The sequence below is a fragment of the Oryx dammah genome, unplaced genomic scaffold, assembly GCF_014754425.2.
Source record: "Oryx dammah isolate SB20612 unplaced genomic scaffold, SCBI_Odam_1.1 HiC_scaffold_26, whole genome shotgun sequence".
Classification (NCBI taxonomy): Eukaryota; Metazoa; Chordata; class Mammalia; order Artiodactyla; family Bovidae; genus Oryx; species Oryx dammah.
Window position 1 is genome coordinate 18,739,417 of NW_024070210.1, and position 19,113 is coordinate 18,758,529.

Consider the following 19,113-nt stretch of genomic DNA (forward strand, 5'->3'; position numbering starts at 1 on the left):
CCATATTTCTGTATCCATTCATTCACTGATGGACATTTAGGTTGTTTCCACATACTGGCTATTGAGAAAAATGCTGCAAACCTGAAAATGCTGATATCTCTTTGAGATACTGATTTCAATTCTTTTGGATAAATACCCAGATGTGGGACAGCTGGATCAAATGGCAGTTCTCCTTTTAATTTTTTAAGGAAACTCTGTACTGTTTTCCACAGCAGCTGTACTGCTTGGCATTCCCACCAAGAGTGCACAAGGGCTCCGACTTCCCCACACTCTCGCCAACGCTTGTCTTTTGCTCCCAGCCTTTTCTGATTATGGTGATAGCGTCTGCTAACGAGTACTTATGTGTGCAGAGCACGGTGCTAAGCATTTTATATACATTGCTTCTATAAATCCCAGTGCCAACCTTGAGAGGCAGGGGCAATTGAGCTCACTTTACCGAAAAGAAATAGGCTCAGAGAGGTGAGGGGACTTATCCAAGTTCACACAGCTAGTTAATGCTAAACCTGGGCTATGAATCCTGTTTCTCCAGCTTCAGAACAGACACACACCAAGACATCTTCGCACATACTGCTGGCTAATATGCCCTCCTCCACACTGATAGAGAATTTGGTTCTGTGTGGATCATGGCAAACTGTGGAAAATTCTTAAAGAGGTGGGAATACCAGACCACTACACCTCTCTCCTGAGAAACCTGTATGTAGGACAAGAAGCAACAGTTACAATCAGACATGAAATAATGAACTGGTTCCAAACTGGGAAAGGAGTATGTCAAGGCTGTATATTGTCACCCTGCTTATTTAACTTATATGCAGAGTACATCATGCAAAATGCTGGGCTGGATGAAGCATAAGCTGGAATCAAGATTGCCAGGAGAAATATCAACAACCTCAGATATGCAGATGATACTACTCTACGGGTAGACAGCAAAGAGGAACTAAAGAGCCTCTTGATGAGAGTGAAAAAGCTGGCTTGAAACTCAACATTCAAAAAATGAAGATCATGGCATCCTGTCCCAGCACTTCATGGCAAATAGATGGGGAAAAAAATGGAAACAGTGACAGACTTTATTTTCCTAGGCTCCAAAATCACTGCAGACGGTGACTGCTGTTATGAAATTAAAAGGCCCTTGCTCCTTGGAAGGAGAGCTATGACAAAGCTGCTGCTGCTGCTGCTGCTGCTGCTAAGTCGCTTCAGTCATGGCCGACTCTGTGTGATCCCATAGACAGCGGCCCACCAGGCTCCCCCATCCCTGGGATTCTCCAGGAAAGAACACTGGAGTGGGTTGCCATTTCCTTTTCCAGTGCGTGAAAGTGAAGTCGCTCAGTCATGTCCGACTCTTCGCAACTCCATGGACTATAGCCCACCAGGCTCCTCCATCCATGGGATTTTCCAGGCAAGATTACTGGAGTAGGGTGCCATCGCCTTCTCCGACGACAAGGCTAGACAGTGTATTAAAAAGCAGAAACATCATTTTGCCGACTAAAGTTTGTATAGTCAAAGCTATGATTTTTCCAGTAGACAGGTATGGATGTGAGAGTTGAACCATAAAGAAGGCTGAACGCTGAATTGATGCTTTCAAATTGTGGTGCTGGAGAAGATTCTTAAGAGTCGCTTGAAGTGCAAGAGATCAAACCAGTCAATCCTAAAGGAAACCAACCCTGAATATTCATAGGAAGAATTGATGCTGAAGCTCCAATACTTTGGCCACCTGATACGAAGAGCCAACTCATTGGAAAAGACCCTGATGCTGGGGAAGATTGAAGGCAAAAGAAGACAGGGGCAGCAGAGGATGAGATGGTTAGACAGCTTCATCAGCTCAATGGACATGAATGTGAGCAAGCTCCAGGAGATGGTGAAGGACAGGGGAGCCTTGGCGTGCTGCGTTCCTTGGGGTGGCAAAGATCTGGACGCGACTTAATGACTACACAACAACAATAACAAATACGTCCTGCTCCACACTGAAAGAGACTTTGGCGCTCCTGAAAGCTGAGGAAACAACATGCTTTAACAGTAAATGAATGAGCAAGCACGCTTTATTTATGAGGTGAGGCCCTGTCCACTGTTGACAGACGGCTTCCCGATGTCAGGTTGGCAAGCTGGAATCACGTAGTAATTATAGCTGAAGTGGAATGGAATGGTTTACATAATTTTGAGGCTTTTCAATTTAAATCTATTAAAATCATTCTACCTCCCACCCCTACCTGGGTTATTAGGTTAGATTAGTGACAGAAGGCATGCAGATGTGATGGAAGCCCTCCTGGGAACTTGACCCACCTCTGAGTCTTGTCAGTCTCAACTCGGTCTCCATATGAGCAAGAACTTTGTCCCCTACTGTCCCCACCCCACTGTTGTGTAGTTTTGATTGTGTGGCCCATGACTTCACTGTGTTGCCTCCCTTCTAGAAACCGGGTCGGCTTGTAACTCTGGCCAGTTGGGCCAGTGTCAGAATAGGGCCTGGGTCTTCTGGGTGGTAGACCCCAGGGAGCATGTTTGGGACAAAAAGCAGGATCTGGGGGTGGACCCCCTTGATCTACCTTCATTCCACCCCTCAAGTGGCTATGACACCACTTCTCTCATTTGTCAGTGATGGGGAGCTCCTTTTTTTTTTTCCTTCTGAAAATTTTATTTATTCAGTTTTGCTGTCCTGGGTCTTCATTAATGTGCATGGGCATTCTCTAGTTGCAGTGAGCAGGGGCTGCTCTCCAGTTATGGAGAGCTCTCCATAACTGCTCTCCAGTTACGCTCTCCAGGCTTCTCCTCGAAGTGGCTTCTCTGTTGTGGAGCATGGGCTTTAGGGTGCTCAGGCTTCGGTAGTTGTGGCTCCCGGGCTCCAGAGCACAGACTTAATAGTTGTGGTGCACAGGTTTCATTGCTCCGTGGCATGTGGGATCTTCCTGGATCAGGGATTGAACCTGTATCTCCTGACCTGGCAGGATGATTCTTCACTACGGAGCCACCAGGGAAGCCCCGGGAGCTCCTTTTGTAAAAAAAAAAAAACAACTGTCTGCGCTGGATCTTAGTTGTGGCATGCGTGATCTAGTTCCCTGACCAGGGATCAGACCTGGGGCCCCTGCATTGGAAGTGCGGAATCTTAAGCCCTGAACCACTGCAGAAGCCCCAGCTCCTTTCTTGAGTCTCTAGACCTCCTCAGTCAGTTGCCTTTCCCCCATCATGGGCTCCTTTCTTCCCAGGCTTAACAGTGAGGCTCTTTCCCTGGGACAAAGTATGCCGGGGTACAGGACATTAGACTGACATGCGGGGGGCCTAGAGCAGCCCTGGCTGCTCCCACAATGTGTCAGAAACTCTACTTGACTTTGTGCGTGTGTGCGTGCATGCTCAGTTGCTTCAGTTGTGTCCGACTCTTTGTGACCCTATGGACCATAGCCAGCCAGGCTCCTCTGTCCATGGGATTCTCTAGGTAAGAACACTGGAGTGGCTTGCCGTGTGCTCCTCCAGGGCTGCTTGACCTCAGCCTCCTTAAAAATCACTGCCGTTTCCCCTCGTACCTGAGTGCACAGGAAGAATCAGATGACCACTGCAGTCTTATTAAAAATTTTCTGAGGGCATTAAACCACATTCTCTAAGGCTCACATGCTTCTAGCTTCGAGCTGCAGCAGAAAAGCCAATAATGTGGGCTTCAGGCTGGCTGCCCTTGTCGCTGGAGGGAAGCCGGGCTCATCACTCAGTTGTTGCTGATATTATCTCGCAGGTCCTTGCGTGGGGTGCAGCGGGGGAGGAGTGGGACAGGCTCCATGCCCCAGAAATGTGATTTGTGGAGCAGGGCCTGTGGCATGGGATTGATCCCTAGAGACCCAGTCCATTTGTTCCTGCAAAGCTGGGACTGTTTAAATATTTGAGTGTCCTTGCATCATGGACGCAGGTTGCAGGTTGTCACAGCAGGGCTGGTCAGAGACAGGGCTGGGGAGCGGTCGAAGTTTCTCATTCATACTCTCAGACCTTCTCACTCTCTCAAGAACCGTGTCCTTGACTACCAAACCTAGGGTTGCCTTGCCTGTAACCCACACCCTCTTTTTATTTTGTTGAAGTATAGTTGATTTACAGTATTGTGTTAGTTTTAAATGTACCGCAAAGTGACGTGATTATATATACATATATTTTATATATTTATGTATTATATATATTCTCTTTTCAGTTGTTCTCATTATAGATTATTACAAGATATTGAGTATAGTCCCCTGTGCATGCACGCTAGGTTACTTCAGTTGTGTCCTAGTCTTTGGGACCCTGTGGGCTGTATCCTGCCAGGCTTCTCTGTCCATGGGATTCTCCAGGCAAGAATACTGGAGTGAGTTGCCATGCCCTCCTCTAGGGGATATTCCTGACTCGGGGATTGAACCCTAGTCTCTTATGTCTCCTACATTGACAAGTGGGTTCTTTACCACTAGCACCACCTGGGAAGCCCAATAATTTTCTGTGCTAAATAGTGAATCCTGCTGTTTATCTATTTTGTATACGGTACTGTACATCTGTTAATCCTACACTCCTAGTTTATCCCTCCCCTCTTCCCCTTTGGTAACCTAAAGTTTGTTTTATGCCTATATGCAAGCCCCCTTGAATTACTTTGTCATCCAGTTAGAAATAGCATACGTTTATGGTGCAAAAATCAGAAGCTACAGATAAGCATAAAGGGAAAACTAAAAATCACCTATAATCTTACTCTTCAGAGATAACTTGAATTTTATTTTGTTGTATCCTGTTTTAGGGTTCTCTTTATGGTCTCCATTTACTATACCCTCTCTCTCCCCCAATAAATAATATGTACCACTTTAGCCCATCCCCCACTCAACAACACACAAGGACCATCCTTCCATGTCGTTAGGGACACTTTTATGACAACATTTCAGGGCTATATGGTGTTCCATGATTTGGCCATGTCCCAGTCTGCCCAATCATTGTTTCACTTATTGGATGTTTGGACCAAAACTTGTCCATGATTAAAAACAGTCTGCAGCTCTATCTTTGCATAATGCTTTTATTTTTCCCAGAAGCAGAACTGTGGGGTCGAAGGGCCTGGTGCACAGCCTTTTGATTTCTCTTATTTCAAGTCCTGGTTGGGGCTCAGGGAAGTGGGTTAGCAAGAGCTGCAGGAAGAAGGAGGTGTGCTGACTTTGCTGTGAGAAGCCTGAGGTCAGACTGTGGCCCTGCCGCTTGTTAACTTGTTATCCAGAATTTTTCAAGAAAATCATCTTGCTGCTGGGAATGTCCATTGTCCCGAGGTGTGGACTGGTGATGGATGCGGTTGAGAAAGCTGCCTGTGATAACGTCTGTAAAAATGCTTGCACGTGCACGGTATGTGCTTAATGACTGTTTCTTCCACCTTTGCCCTTTCCTCATTTCCTCTGTCTCCAGTGCTGTTGGCAAGAGAAGGCTGCTGTCACAGGAGGAGAGAACACAGGCAGTTTTCTTTGAGTAGAAAGATAGTGAGCCCCGTAGGAATCAGGGGAGGGCATGGCCAGGGCCAGGGACTGCGGTGGCAGAGGGTGCTTCCCTAGGATGCCACACAGGTCCTCGGTGAGGGTATGCTGAATTGACTGAGGTCTCCAGGGATGGTGGGAGTCAGCAGGGAGGTAGTAATAGTAATGGCAAAAGTCTGCTGATTTATATTATGGGCCTGGAATGTTCCATCGGTTTCATCTATACTAATTCTTTTTTTATATTTAAATAAAATATTTTAAAAATATCTATTTACTTTTTGTTGCTACGTGAGAGCTTTCTCTAATTGCAGCAAGCCGGGGCTACTCGTGGCAGTGCACGGGCTTCTCGATGCGGTGACTTCTCTTGTTGCAGAGCTCAGGCTCTCGATGGCCCAGCCTCAGTAGTTCCGGCTCACAGGCTCTAGAGGGCGGCTTCAGTGGTTGTGGTGCTGGGCTTAGCTGCTCGGCAGCATGTGGGATCTTAGTTCCCGAGTCAGGAATCAAACTCGTGCCACCTGCATTGGCAGGTGGACTCTTAAACACTGGGCCCCCAGGGAAGTCCCGTCTATATCCTTTAATCCTTGAGAAAGTACTAGGAGATGGATGGTGTGATCATCTCCATCCTACAGATAAGGATTCTGAGGAGGAGAGGGGTTTTTTAGCTTTCCTGAGGTTACACAGTGAGTAACCGGCAGAGCCAAGATTTGATCCCAGTGGGCAGTCTCTCTCTCCTCTGCAATCTCACAATCCCCCACTGGTCACTCACCTCCTCCTCGAGTATGCCTCGCCTTATATATACCTCTGCATAGGCTTCCTCTCACATCGCATGATAACAGTTTGTCTATTTGCCCATTCTTCCAGCTGGACGGTGAACCTCTGACAGCAGGGGCTGTGTCATATTCAACTTGCATCCCAGACCCAGCCCAGTGGTTGCTCCCAAAATGTTGATGAATGTGGGTTGCACACACCAGGATAGAAGATAGACCAGCGTGGCTGACGCAGAGTGTTTGGGGAGGGAGATTGGGAGGTACGGGTTGGATAAGGATGCTCGAAACACCAGGCTGAGGTGCTTAGAGTTTGTCCTGTATAGTCCATGGTGAGTCGTGGATGGTCCTGGAGACATCTCTGGAATGGTTCATCTCTAGGGTTAGGTGTTCAGGGAAGAGAGCCTGAAGCCTGTAGCTAGCAGGAGCCTTTTCTGGGAAGGAGAAGACATGAAGTCTGGATGGTGATGACAACAGGAACAAAATGGATGGGGCAAACAAGCAAGCCTTTGTGAAAAAGAAACTCGCAGAACCTAGCAGAGGACAGACAGGATGTAGGGTGCGAGAGAGAGGGAGGCAGCAGCAGTAACTCCCAAAGTCTTGAACCTGAGTAGTGGAGACATGAAGGAGGCCTAACTGGAATATTCTAGGGGAGGAGGAGGTAATTTGGGAGAGCAGTGACACTTTGACAGACGGGTTTGTGGACATGGCAGGATGTCTAGGCAGAGATGTCTCCCAGATGCCAATGTACATTTGTTTCCCTAAAGTTAGTAAGGGACTTATACTGATGTCATTGGTGGATGGGGGCCTGCTTCAGTTAAGGGTCATTGAGACAAACTCGGTAGGTTGGGTCTCACAAATAAAGCATCTGAGGAAGCATTTAGGTCAGATATTCACCCAGATATCCCATAAGAGAGGACACTGGCCAGATTCCCAAATGTTTGGGGGATGCCACACTTTAAGATAGTACGTCTGATTTTTTTTTTTTTTTTACCTTTCTATGTTTATCTTCCTCAGAACTGTGGACAGTTACATTTATTATTGAAATTATTTTCAATGAAGATTAAAAAAAGAATGGTATTTTACTCTTTAAGCTAATTGTTGTTGCTGTTTAGTTGCTAACTTGTGTTCGACTCTTTTGCGACCCTACGAACTGTAGCCCACCAGGCTCCTCTGTCCGTGGGATTCTCTAGGCAAGAATACTGGAGTGGGTAGCCAGGCCCTCCTCCAGGGGATCTCCCCAACCCAGGGACTGAAATCGTGTCTCCTGCATTGGCAGGCAGATTCTTTACCACTGAGCCACCAGGGAAGCTGAGGATGGGCTAATGTATGACTCACTAGAATAAGGAATCAAAGGCAACATCTCTATAAGGCCCAAAGAAGATGGCTCTTGAATCAGAAGCCCAGCATTTGTGTCTTTACTACGACATAACCTAGCCATGACCTTGGGCAAATCATGAAAACCTTTCTGTGCCTGAGTTTCTTTTTCTGTGAAGTGAGGACAATAAGATTGACTTTATAGTGTTTTCAAGAGGGTAAAATGAGACGGTTATGTGTGAAAACCATTAGTTCACTGCCTGGTTCATAAATATGCTCAATAAATATTTATTTTTTGTATTAAGTCAAGAAAGGGTATTTATTTCACACTTAGGCTGAGTCCCCAGTTGTGTTCTGTGCTCTGGTTGCTGGAGTTGTAAAGGACCGGGGAAGCATTCTGATAGAGCTAAATTAATGATCAGAAATAGCTAGTGTTTAGTAAACATTTGCTGTATGCCAGGCAGTGTGCTAAGTACTTCAAAGGATGGACTCATTCAGTTCTGGTAAAGGATCTGCCTGCAATGCGGGAGACCTGGGTTCAATCCCTGGGTAGGGAAGATCCCCTGGAGAAGAGAACGGCTACCCACTCCAGTATTCTGGCCTGGAGAATTCCATGGACTGTATAGTCCATGGGGTCGCAAAGGGTTGGACACGACTGAGCGACTTTCACTTTCTTTCACTTTCATTCAGTTCTGACAATATCCATATGAGGTATAAAACTATTATTATCCCTATTTTACAGTCAAACAAACTGAGGTTTGGAGAGATTAAGAAACTTGCCCAAGGTCATACAGCCAATTAACTGGCATAGGACGACTGACCTCAGAGTTCACCAGAATTATGTTACCTTGCTTCTCAACAGTGCAATAAAGAATTCCACCAACACATTTAATGCGTTGGTGTGGGAAATTTCTGCATTTCTCTGCTGGGGATACAGAATTAAGTTATAGAGTATTTTGAAATAGAAGCCTTTTTGCTTATCTCCGTTCTTGTGTTTTAATTTTTTAAACCTGTAGCCACATTCACATACAGTAAATTCCTCAAATATGCAGAACGTTCTCCCCTGATGCAGACACAGGACTTGTGGATCACTGGCATTTGGTAGATCCTAGCTCTGGGCTCTCTCCTAATACATGGGTCAGTGCAGGCCCTGGGGAATATGGCTCTGAAAAATCCAGATGTTACACCCCACCCCTCCTCCAGACCCTTGTGTTTCTGTCCAGAAGACTTCAGCTTAAAGTAAGTGCCAAGGGTGGCCTGAAAGAAACATGAGGCCACAGAAAGGCCTCTGCTGACCTGGCTTGATGGGGTGGGGAGGGGTGGATGTAGCCACTGGGTGGATCCTGTGGCTGGGAACCTACGTCGTTTTTCTGTCACAGTCGAGGGAGTCATTGCTGCAGGAGGATCTGGAGGACCCAGAGAAACAAAGAGAATGTGCAGTGTTAGAATGGGAAGACTCAGAGTTGGTCTGAGGCAACTTCCATGTTTTACAAACAGAGAAACCAAGCCCAGAAAGGGTTTTTTTGTGTGTGTAAGGGTGCATGATGGGTTAGTGTCATTACCAAGGCCAGACCCCAGGTGTGCAGAGGGCCACCTGCACTGCCAGCCTCTGGCTCGAGAGGATGGGAGAGGGAAGCCCACCTGGGCTTTTCCAAGAGGACCTTCTTGGTGTGTGAATGTTGCAGGACCTGGGCCATTCATTGGTGAAGCCACCACTTTTATTGCTTGAGTTCCATAGAGCCATTCTTTTTTTTTTTTTTACTTTACAATTCTGTATTGGTTTTGCCATATCATACATTGACATGAATCCACCATGGGTGTACATGCGTTCCCAAACATGAACCCCCCTCCCACCCTCCTCCCCACAACATCTCTCTGGGTCATCCCCGCGTACCAGCCCCAAGCGTGCTATATCCTGCATCGGACATAGACTGGCAATTTGATTCTTACATGATATTATACATGTTTCAATGCCATTCTCCCAAATCATCTCACCCTCTCCCTCTCCCACTGAGTCCAAAAGTCCGTTATACACATCTGTGTCTTTTTTGCTGTCCTGCATACAGGGTCATCATTGCCATCTTTCTAAATTCCATATATATGTGTTAATATACTGTATTGGTGTTTTATTACTCAGCCGTTAAAAAGAATACATTTGAATCAGTTCTGATGAGATGGATGAAACTGGAGCTGATTATACAGAGTGAAGTAAGCCAGAAAGAGAAACACCATAGAGCCATTATTGACTCTTGAGAAAAGACTGGGCGTTTAACTTAGTCGTAGGGATTAACACTCCACCCTGCATACACAAGTTTGAGCTAATGGCTTTTTGCAGTCCCCTGGGTTTTGTCCCAAGCTCATTCACAGCAGGGCTTTTCTCGCTTGGTCGGGGTGGGGAGGGGATTGGTGTAGACATTCCTCCACCACCCCCTGAGGGTTCTCCAGAGAGAACACTGAGGGTTGTCAGGAAGGTGTCAGTGTTAGTTGCTCAGTTGTGTCTGACTCTTTGTGACTCCATGGATTGTAGCCCACCAGGCTCCTCTGTCCATGGCATTCTCCAGGCAAGAATACTGGAATAAGTTGCCATTCCCTTCTCCAGGGGATCTTCCCGACCCAGGAATCAAACCCAGGTCTCCTGCATTGCAGGCAGATTCTTTACCCTCTGAACCACTAGGGAAGTCAGGAAGGTGTGGGGGTCCCCAAACATCTGGACCAGTCTGGTCCTACTAGTATGAGTCCCCTGTCTAGATGGCCCCTGTTTTTTTCTGTCTTGGCCCCAGCCGGCCATAGAGTTCAACCTTAGAAGGGCTGAATGGCAGAGAATTTGATGATGGCGTGATTGTGGAGGTGTGGGCAGGATAAAGGTACCAACAAGGGAGGGGGAGCCCTCCCCATCCTGAATCCCAAGGAGCAGGGAGGACATTGGCTCACAGGGGAGACTGCATCTGGGGGGAGGGTCACCTTGCTCCAGGGGTGCTGCCTGAGCAGGGACGGGCATGGAGAAGATCCCCAATGCCTCTCTCCTCACCCTCCATCCTTCCCAATGACCAAACGCCACCAGAAGCAGAGGGCACGAGACCTTAGAGGTCAGCTCCGGGCACTGGGAGGGATGGTGCACGGAGAATGAGCAGCGTATCTTTGAGTCTGTGTGCTTCAGCAGGCCTGAGTTCAAATCCCACCTCTGCCGTTTAGTGAGTGGTCTCCGTGCCTCCAGACTGTGTCCTCCTCCATGAAATGGGGCGACAATCCCTACCTCTTGAGCTATCGTGAGGCTCCATGTAAGAATGTGTGCCTGCCCGATAGTCTGTAAGCAGGCTGCCTTGGAGGCATTGGCAGGTGACAGGCCCCGCTGGGTCAATTTTTACAAAAGGGGAAGTTGAGCTGCAGAGCAAGGGAAGTGGCATCCTGAGGGCTGTATGGAAGTGCCAGGGGGCAGAGCTGGGAAAGAGATGCAGCCCGGTGACTCCCAAGGCCCAGGCTTTGTCTCTTGGACACTCATCCCGTAATTGCTTTCAGTCGCTGCTTTCAGGCTCTCGGAAACCACTGGCTCAGATACCCACTGCGTGCTCCAAGTTGGGCTGATGAAAATGTGCCAGAGTCATTAAGTTATCAGTGGGGAAGGCAGCCGCTTCTCCCCGGCAGGAAGGATTCTGCTGTCTCTGCAGCCGGCTTTGTTCATGCACACTGCCCCTGATTGTTCCTCCTCCTCTTCCTCCCTCCTCCCCTGCCTCCCCTGCCTCCCCATCCTCCCCCATCCTCAGAAGGAGTGAGGGATGTAGGGTTGAAGTGCAGTTGGGCGGGGGGTGGCATCGTGCTGTAAATATTCTGGGGCAGCCCTAAAGGTATTCATAACTCCAGACAGGAGGTCCTGCCTGGAGACTCCAGCTCTGGTAGGGAAGTGGGCAAGCTCTCATTTTGCAGCTTGACAGATGGATTTGCCCCAGGGGAAGAAGAGAGAGGGAGGCAAGGCGGACCTTCCTCGTTGTCACAACCGGCCCTCTCCATGTGCGCCGTGCCGGGAACACATGATCCAGGTGCAAGCTGCCAAGGTGAAAAGAAGGGCCTTAGGTTGTGCACAGGCAAGGTTGACTGGTCCCGGGGTGCTGGCTTCAGAGGTGCCTGGCCAAGGAGCCTGCCCTGGGGAGGGAGACGGGAGCTGGAGGAGGGGGCAAAGTCCTCTCTGAATGCTTCAGCCGTCTTGGGGCTCAGTCTGATTCTGCACAACAGATAATTCCAGAGTGAGATTGCTGACGTGATAAAAGGATAGCAGATGGTTCTAATACTTTATTTTCAGAATGTATCTTTCCCAACATTCTATTTTCTTGCAACTCCATCACCCGAGACTTCAGAGGAGAAACTACTAGTTCCTCCCACCCCCCCACCGCGCCTTTAGGGTTTATCCCCTTTGTGGATCCGCAGTGTGGACGATGGCTGACAACGGCTGAGGCTTACTGAGAGCCCTGCACTGCTTTCAATGTATTCTCTCACGTAGCCTCCCAGCTGTGCGGTAGGTGGACTGCCATGATCGTCCTATTTTCCTGAGAGGATGCTAAGGCACAGAGAGATTTAGCCACTCACCCAAGATCACACAGTCAGTCAGCAGCAGAGCTGGGATTTGAACCCAGGCAGTTCAGATCAGCTTACCCACATTGCAAGACAGATCCTGTCTCTCTGAAGGAAGGGTTGACCTAGAAGCAGGCCAGAGCTGTCGCTGGCACTAAAATAAGCACTGTTGAGTGACTAACCACTCCGGCCAGGTTTCCTATTAATAATTACCTCAGAGGGGAACTTTACTCCTGACTAGAGCTGGCTGGGTCCTGCATTCACTGTGGCAGCTCTTACACGACCAGGGTGGCTGTTTGGAATAACTCAGTCCCAGATCTCCACCCGCTGCTCCCATAGGTTTCCAGGACCAGATGCTTTTTTTTTTTTTTAAATCTGTCACATCATGCAGCATATAGGATCTTAATTCCCTGACTAGGGATTGAACCCATGATCCCTGCATTGAAAGGTGGCGTCTTAACCACTGGACCACCGGGGAAGTCCACCAGATGCATAATTTTCAGAGCCCAGTACAAAATGCAAATAAGGGGCTCTTTGTTTCATAGTATTAAAATTTCAAGGTGACAGCAAACATTTACTGTAAATTACATTTACATTTAATGACAGCAAAACATTAAACCAAGTGTGGGGCCCTCCTGACCCTGGGACCTGATCTGAATGCACTGGTCTCACGTTTACAAAACTGGTGAACAAGTGTTCAGAGCAGCAGGAAGATGTAACAAAATCCATATAGAAGGTGAGACGGTGCTGGACGTTCCTTCTCTTCCAAACCGGTCAAAGAAGGATTTCCAAGGCATTTCTTTTCATCTCAATGCAGCAGTCTGGTCTAGAATGCACTTCAACCAAAATCAATCTTAGGAATCTCTTGGCCCTAGGATGAAGTCATCTGAAGGACTGGGACTTGGGTCAGCAGCTTTGTTTTGGGGTCAGGCATCTTGTTCCATGGGCTTCCCTGGTGGCTCAGATGGTAAAGAATCTGCCTGCAAAGCGGGAGACCTGGCTTCCATCCCTGGGTTGGGAAGGTCCCCTGGAGGAGGAAATGGCAACCCACTCCACTATTCTGGCCTGGAGAATCCCCATGGATAGAGGAGCTTTGGCGGGCTACAGTCCAGGGGGTTGCAAAGAGTTGGACATGACTGAGTGACTAAGCACATCTTGCTCCATGAACTCCAGTCTCTCCCAACTCCCCTCTCCCTCCTGCCTCTTTCTCTTTAGCCTCCGAGCCTGCTCAGGATCTGTTCTGTTAAAGGACAAGCCCTGATCAGTCTCTGTGGACTCCATAGTCCCATCCATCCACCAGCTGACTCTTTCTTCTTCTGCAGCCATGCTGGAAGGAACGGTCTGTCAGCCCCCTCGCCACTTCCTCATTTCCAGAAGCGTCCTAGCTCCCTGCAGCCTTACCTTGCCCTCTGGGAGTCTGTGGGTTCCGTGCTCACTAGGTGACCTCCTAATTGCTGAGCCCGGTGATCTCTTCTCAGGCCCCATCCTTCTTGGCCCTCTGGGGCATCTGACCTTATCCAGGCTCTGCCTCTAGAAAATGAGGATGCATGTGGCTGTGAGCAAATGTCCTCGAAGCCCCAGATCAGGCCTGGCACATGGTACACTCAGTAGCTGTTAGCAGGAACCGAGACTGGTGGTGTTATCTCTAATGCCACCTGGAAACCCTGCTCCTCTGGCCTAGGTTACTCACTGCTGCGTGAGTCTTTCTTTCTTTCTTCTTCTTTATTTATTTTCATTTATTTGGCTGTGCCCGGTCTTAGGTGCAGCACGCAGGCTCTTCCGGCTTTGTTCCAGCATGTGGATCTTTATTTTGGGCGTGCGAACTCTTAGTTTTGGTGTGTGGGATCTTAGTTCCCCACCCAGAAATCAAACCCCTCTGCCTGCATTTAAAGGTGGGGTCTTAGCCACTGGATCACCAGGGAAGTCTGGTGTGTGTGTTTTCTTAACAAAAATTTTATGTTAGTCTCTCTTTCTCCACCGGACTCTTAAGATACTGGTGTTTTCTGAGTTCTGTCCCGTGTCCACACCTTTCTTCTTCCTCTCCTCATTCTCTCCCAATCCATTAGTTCCACTGCCACCCTGCCAGCTCCAACATCTGCATCTCCTTCCTAAAACTCCAGGTATATAAGCCAGCCGCAGACTGGGGAATCCTGCTTTAACTGTGGCAGCTCTTCCACGGTGAGGGTGGCGGTTTGGAATAACTTAATCCAAGATCTCCACCCCAGACTGAACTCATTCCCTTCCTTCTTTAAGTCTGATTTTCCTGCTGCACGCTTCTACCCCCCTGCCCAAATCAGAAGCCTGGGTGTTTTTATTGCTTCCCTTAGTGTAGGCCCCGAGCTGAGCACTGGGGCTGCATCAGTGTCCAGACACTCAGGGCTTGCCATGCTTGCTGCTAGTGGGAGAGACATGTACTGATACACGACTCATCCTGGAAGATAACAAACCAGGGTCCTAATTGTGACTGGAAATACTGGAGAACTGAAGGATCATTAACTGAAGTTAATCAGGCAAACTGGGGCTGGGGGACATTCTGGGCAGAGGCTTGTGCAAAGGCTCTGTGGTGGAAAGAAAACTGTTTAAGAAATGAAAGGTCAGTGGGCAGGAAGTCCAAGAAGGAGGTGGAATGTGGTTCCAGGTGAGGCTGGGGAGGTGGACGGGTGCTGGATAGCACATGACCAGGAAGCTGAGTTAGCCGAAGTCTTTTTAGGCTCCTCCTTGCTGCTTCCTCCCACCTGTTCCCACTTGTACCAGACTCTCTCTCTTTAGCCTCCTTCCTGTCCTGAAGTCCTCATTGTTCACACATTAAAAATTAAAGTAGCCTCTGTTTTTGTTGTTGCTCAGTCGTGTCCGACTCAATTTGACATTAGATTTAGGTGATTTCAGGATGTCTTTATAGTTAACAGGAATGGGTTGCCATTCCCTTCTCCACAAAATCTTCCCATCCAGGGATCGAACCTGGGTCTCCTGCATTGCAGGCAGATTCTTTACCATCTGAGACATCAGGGAAGCCCTAAAATAGCCTCCTGCCGTCTCCAAATCCATCTTTTGCACTAGAGTCTAAAGCGGTATCTCTAACATATAAATCTGATTAAGTAGGTCCTCCCCTGGCCTCCTACTGTCGGAATAAAGTCCCGCCCACCTTCCTCTCCTTCCTCTCCTCACACCCACCCTGAAGCCTGCTTCCCACTGGCTTTACTAAACATCCTGCAGGCCCCCGAGGTGCTGGTGGGATATGCTTTGGTGCCCACAGGCCCTCCTTCTCTGTCTGCCTGGTGATGTCCTGCTATCTCACGTGCCATAGCTCATCCACCTCCTCCGGGAAGCTATCCCCCCATCCCTGCCTCAAGCCCATACACTGGGCCCTCCTCTTTGCCATGCACAGGCTCACATTGGTGCATGGGTCCCACCTCCCTCTTTGCTAGCTGATGTGTGTATCTCTTCTGCTAGACTGCGGACTCCTGGAGGGAGGGGACTGGGGCTCATTTATCTTTGTCCTCTGGTGCCTCAAGACTGGGCACACACTAGGTGTTTAATAAATGTTTTCTTGAAGACCTGGTGATGAAGGCATGACATTGTATAAGCAGGTGGTAAAAAATGAAGCTCCACCTGGAAAGCTCTGCATGTAGGGACCGTGGTTAAGGGGTCTGGCTTCTAGGACCTCCATGTGCCATCTGGTTCTGTTACTTCTAATAATGGAACACAGATCTCAGGGCTGCCTCCCACTGCCCCTGCCTGCCGCCGCCATCCGTCCAGAAGGGCAGGCAGACGCAGGGTGGGAGTCAAGCCTCAAAATATTCAATCTTCTAACAGTGGTTCTCAAACTGTAGTGTGTATTCAAAGTTACCTACAGGGCCTGTTAACACACAGATTGCCAGGCTCTACCCTAGACTTTCTGATCCAGTAGGCCTGGGGCAGAACCTAAGAATATGCATCTCTAACAGCTTCCCAGGTGCTGCTGAAGGTGCTGGTCTGGGGATTACTCTTTGAGAATCTCTCTTCTAGCAAAAGGATCTGCTCTAAAAACAGTTACTCTCTGTGATGTTGGGGAAGGAGATAAGGGAAGCTTTTTGCTTGGATTTGGTTTTGTAGGTTTTAAGAACTATTAGTATGAGATTAATGTGGATAGATGGAGCAGGTTCTGCAGACCTACCTCCTCCCCCATCTCCTGGTTTTCTACAAAGCGTTGCTGGGTTCACTCATCAGCTATTCAGTGGGTATGTTTTGAAGGTATAAAATGTGTTTGGCAGCATGAGAGGTAGAGTCGTTGACATCAAGAAGAAATTGATATGAAACGGTCCTAGGAGAGGCCCTCCAGTGCAGTCCTAGCCATAATTTTAGGAAACCAAAGAAGAAATGTCCACTCGGGTGGGTAGTGAGTTCCCCACCAGTGGAGCTGTTCCAGAGAGGCATCTAGAGTGTTCGTGGGAATAAAACAATTGGATAGCTAGTTAGACCACATGACTCTTAAGATCCTGGGATTCTGTGATTAAGGAAGACAGTCTGGTGGCTCAGTTGTAAAGAATCCACCTGCCTGGGCACTCAGAACTGGTGCTCTGGGAAAACCCAGGGCAATGGGGTGCAGAGGGAGGCGGGATGGGAGGGTCACGATGGGGGGAACACATGTACACCCGTGGCTGATTCATGTTGATGTAGGGCAAAAACCACCATAATATTGCAAAGTAATTAGCCTTCAATTAAAATAAATAAATAAACTAAAAAAAAAAAAAATCCGCCTGCCAATGCAGGAGACCCAGGTTTGATCCTTGGGCTGGGAAGATCCCCTGCAGAAGGAAACAGCAACCCATTCCAGCATTCTTGCCTGGGAAATCCCCCAGAGAGAGGGCCCTGGTGGGCTACAGTCCATGGGTCACAAAAGAGTCAGACACAACTTAGTGACTAAAACAACAACAACAAGCTGTAATCACAACAAAATGACTCAAATAAAATGCAGTGGAGCGTGTGGTGGGAGAGCTGCAGAGGCGGCTGAGGTGTCCCTGTATCAGTACTGATGTTATTGTCCTTATTTTAATAAACACATTTACTCCTCACCAGTAATATGCTTGGTAATAAAATGAATTTATGTCCAGTGACCCCGTAATTTGCTGTTTATTGCCCTTAGATCATTCAAAAGGTTAAATAGAAAAAGCCACAAGCAGGCCCACAGTGTGCCTCAGAGATCTCCTTAGGGCCCATTTCCTGAGTGAAATGGAATTGAGATGTGTAGTGCCATGTTGTTAATTTTTTTGCACTATTTATGTGTGCCCGTGAAGGGGAGAGAGAGAGAGGGAAGCCAATTGCAGGACTGGAATTTATAGTTACTAGGTCAACAACTTGATCATCAACTTGAATTTCAGACTCTCACCTTGTTGAGATAGTCCAGACAATTGCCAGATTCCTTAGTAGAGGTAAAGGTCCTTTTCAGGAGGGTCCAGCGCCTCCTGTGGTCTCCTGTGGTAGACCACGCTGAAGCCCCTCACCCCTCACTACTGTTTCTTGAGCATCTATTAGGTGATGGGTACTGAGTGAGATAATTTACAAAGGTTATTTATAATTCTTCAAGGTAAGTAGTACTATTGTCGTTTTCAGATTAAAAAAAAAACTCACATAGGGATTATGTGTCTTATTCAATTCCACAGAGAACTCAATTCATTTTTGGAAGTCAACATAACTATGTGACTGAAAAGCAAGATAAAAGATAGGTGAAAAATTATAGACCTATCTCAAGTCTGAGTGTAGATGTAAAATTAGAAAATAGAATGCAGCAGTATATCAAAAAGATAATACACTCCGATCAAAGGGGGTACATCCTAAGAATGCAAGAATGGCTCAATAGTAGGAAGCATTAGGAAATCAATGTAATTCACCATATCAACAAACTAAAGTAGCATCATATATTAGTAGATGCTGAAGGGCCAGCTGGTAAAATTCTCCTGTAATAAAACTAACTCAGGAATAAGATAAACTACTTAAACTTGATAGAGAATAAAACCTAGTCACTTACGGTGAATTCTAAACAGTGAATCACTAAATGCAATTTCACTACAATAGGAAAAACTTACTTTTGCTGTCTTACAATATGGTCTTGGTGATTCTTCCAAATGAATTAAGCTAAGAAGATAAAATAGTTTGTATAAATATGAGAAAGAAGAGATGACACCATCTATTTTTGCTGAAGGTTATAATACTTGAAAAACCCAAGAGAATCTAGTAAGAAAGGAAAAAAAAGTTGCTTGGTTGTGTCCCACTCTGAGATCCCGTGGACTGTACTCTGCGAAGCTCCTTTGGCCATGGAATTCTCCAGGCAAGAACACTGGAGTGAGTAGCCATTCCCTTCTCCAGGGGATCTTCCTGACTCAGGGATCGAACCCAGGTCTCCTGCCTTGCAGGTGGATTCTTTACTGTCTAAGCCACCAGGAAAGAAAGGAAATTCCACCAGAAATAGTAAGGGAGGCTGGCAAGAGCATTGAGTCACAGCTCTTCTCTATACTGTAGAGATCATGCAGCTGGTCAACTTTGGCCCCTGGAAGTGGGATCTGAACCCATGTCTGATGATGAAGCCTGTGCTCTTTCCACCTTGTGAAGTGTTTACTCTCACAGCTATAACCCAGGCATGTGAAGGGAGAGTCTCTTAAAGTTGCCAGTTTCAGCTGGTCCAGCAGATTGGGTGGGGTTCGCTCTGCTGGGGAGAGGTGGGGGCAAGATGAGAGGGTCGGCACAGGATTTTTACTGGAAGACCCTCAAGACTTCTGCTACCAGAAGTGCCATCCCTCCAGGGGCTGGGATGTTGGGCTTTGTGGTAGGGAGGTGGGTGACAGTGGTCTAGTCTTAGCCATTTGTGTGCTGAGCAGACAACCAAGGGAGCTGCCCCTTTCATCTTTTTGGCCCCAAGAAACCATATTTGTGTTGCTTGTTGCCCTTGTCTCCGACTGTCCACTTGAGTGGTAGGGCCTGCTGGGATACATTTTTTAGAGATTTGGGGTTTCAGAGACTCCTTGGGCCATCAAGGACACAAGCTCCTGGCTAGCACATTT

General features: G+C 47.7%; 1 protein-coding gene across 3 annotated transcripts in view; it reads left to right on the forward strand.

Moving 5' to 3' along the window:
• DPF3 (double PHD fingers 3) overlaps nucleotides 1-19,113 on the forward strand; it is a 292,610-nt gene that overhangs the window by 183,033 nt on the left and 90,464 nt on the right. The gene's annotated exons all lie outside the window — the stretch shown is intronic.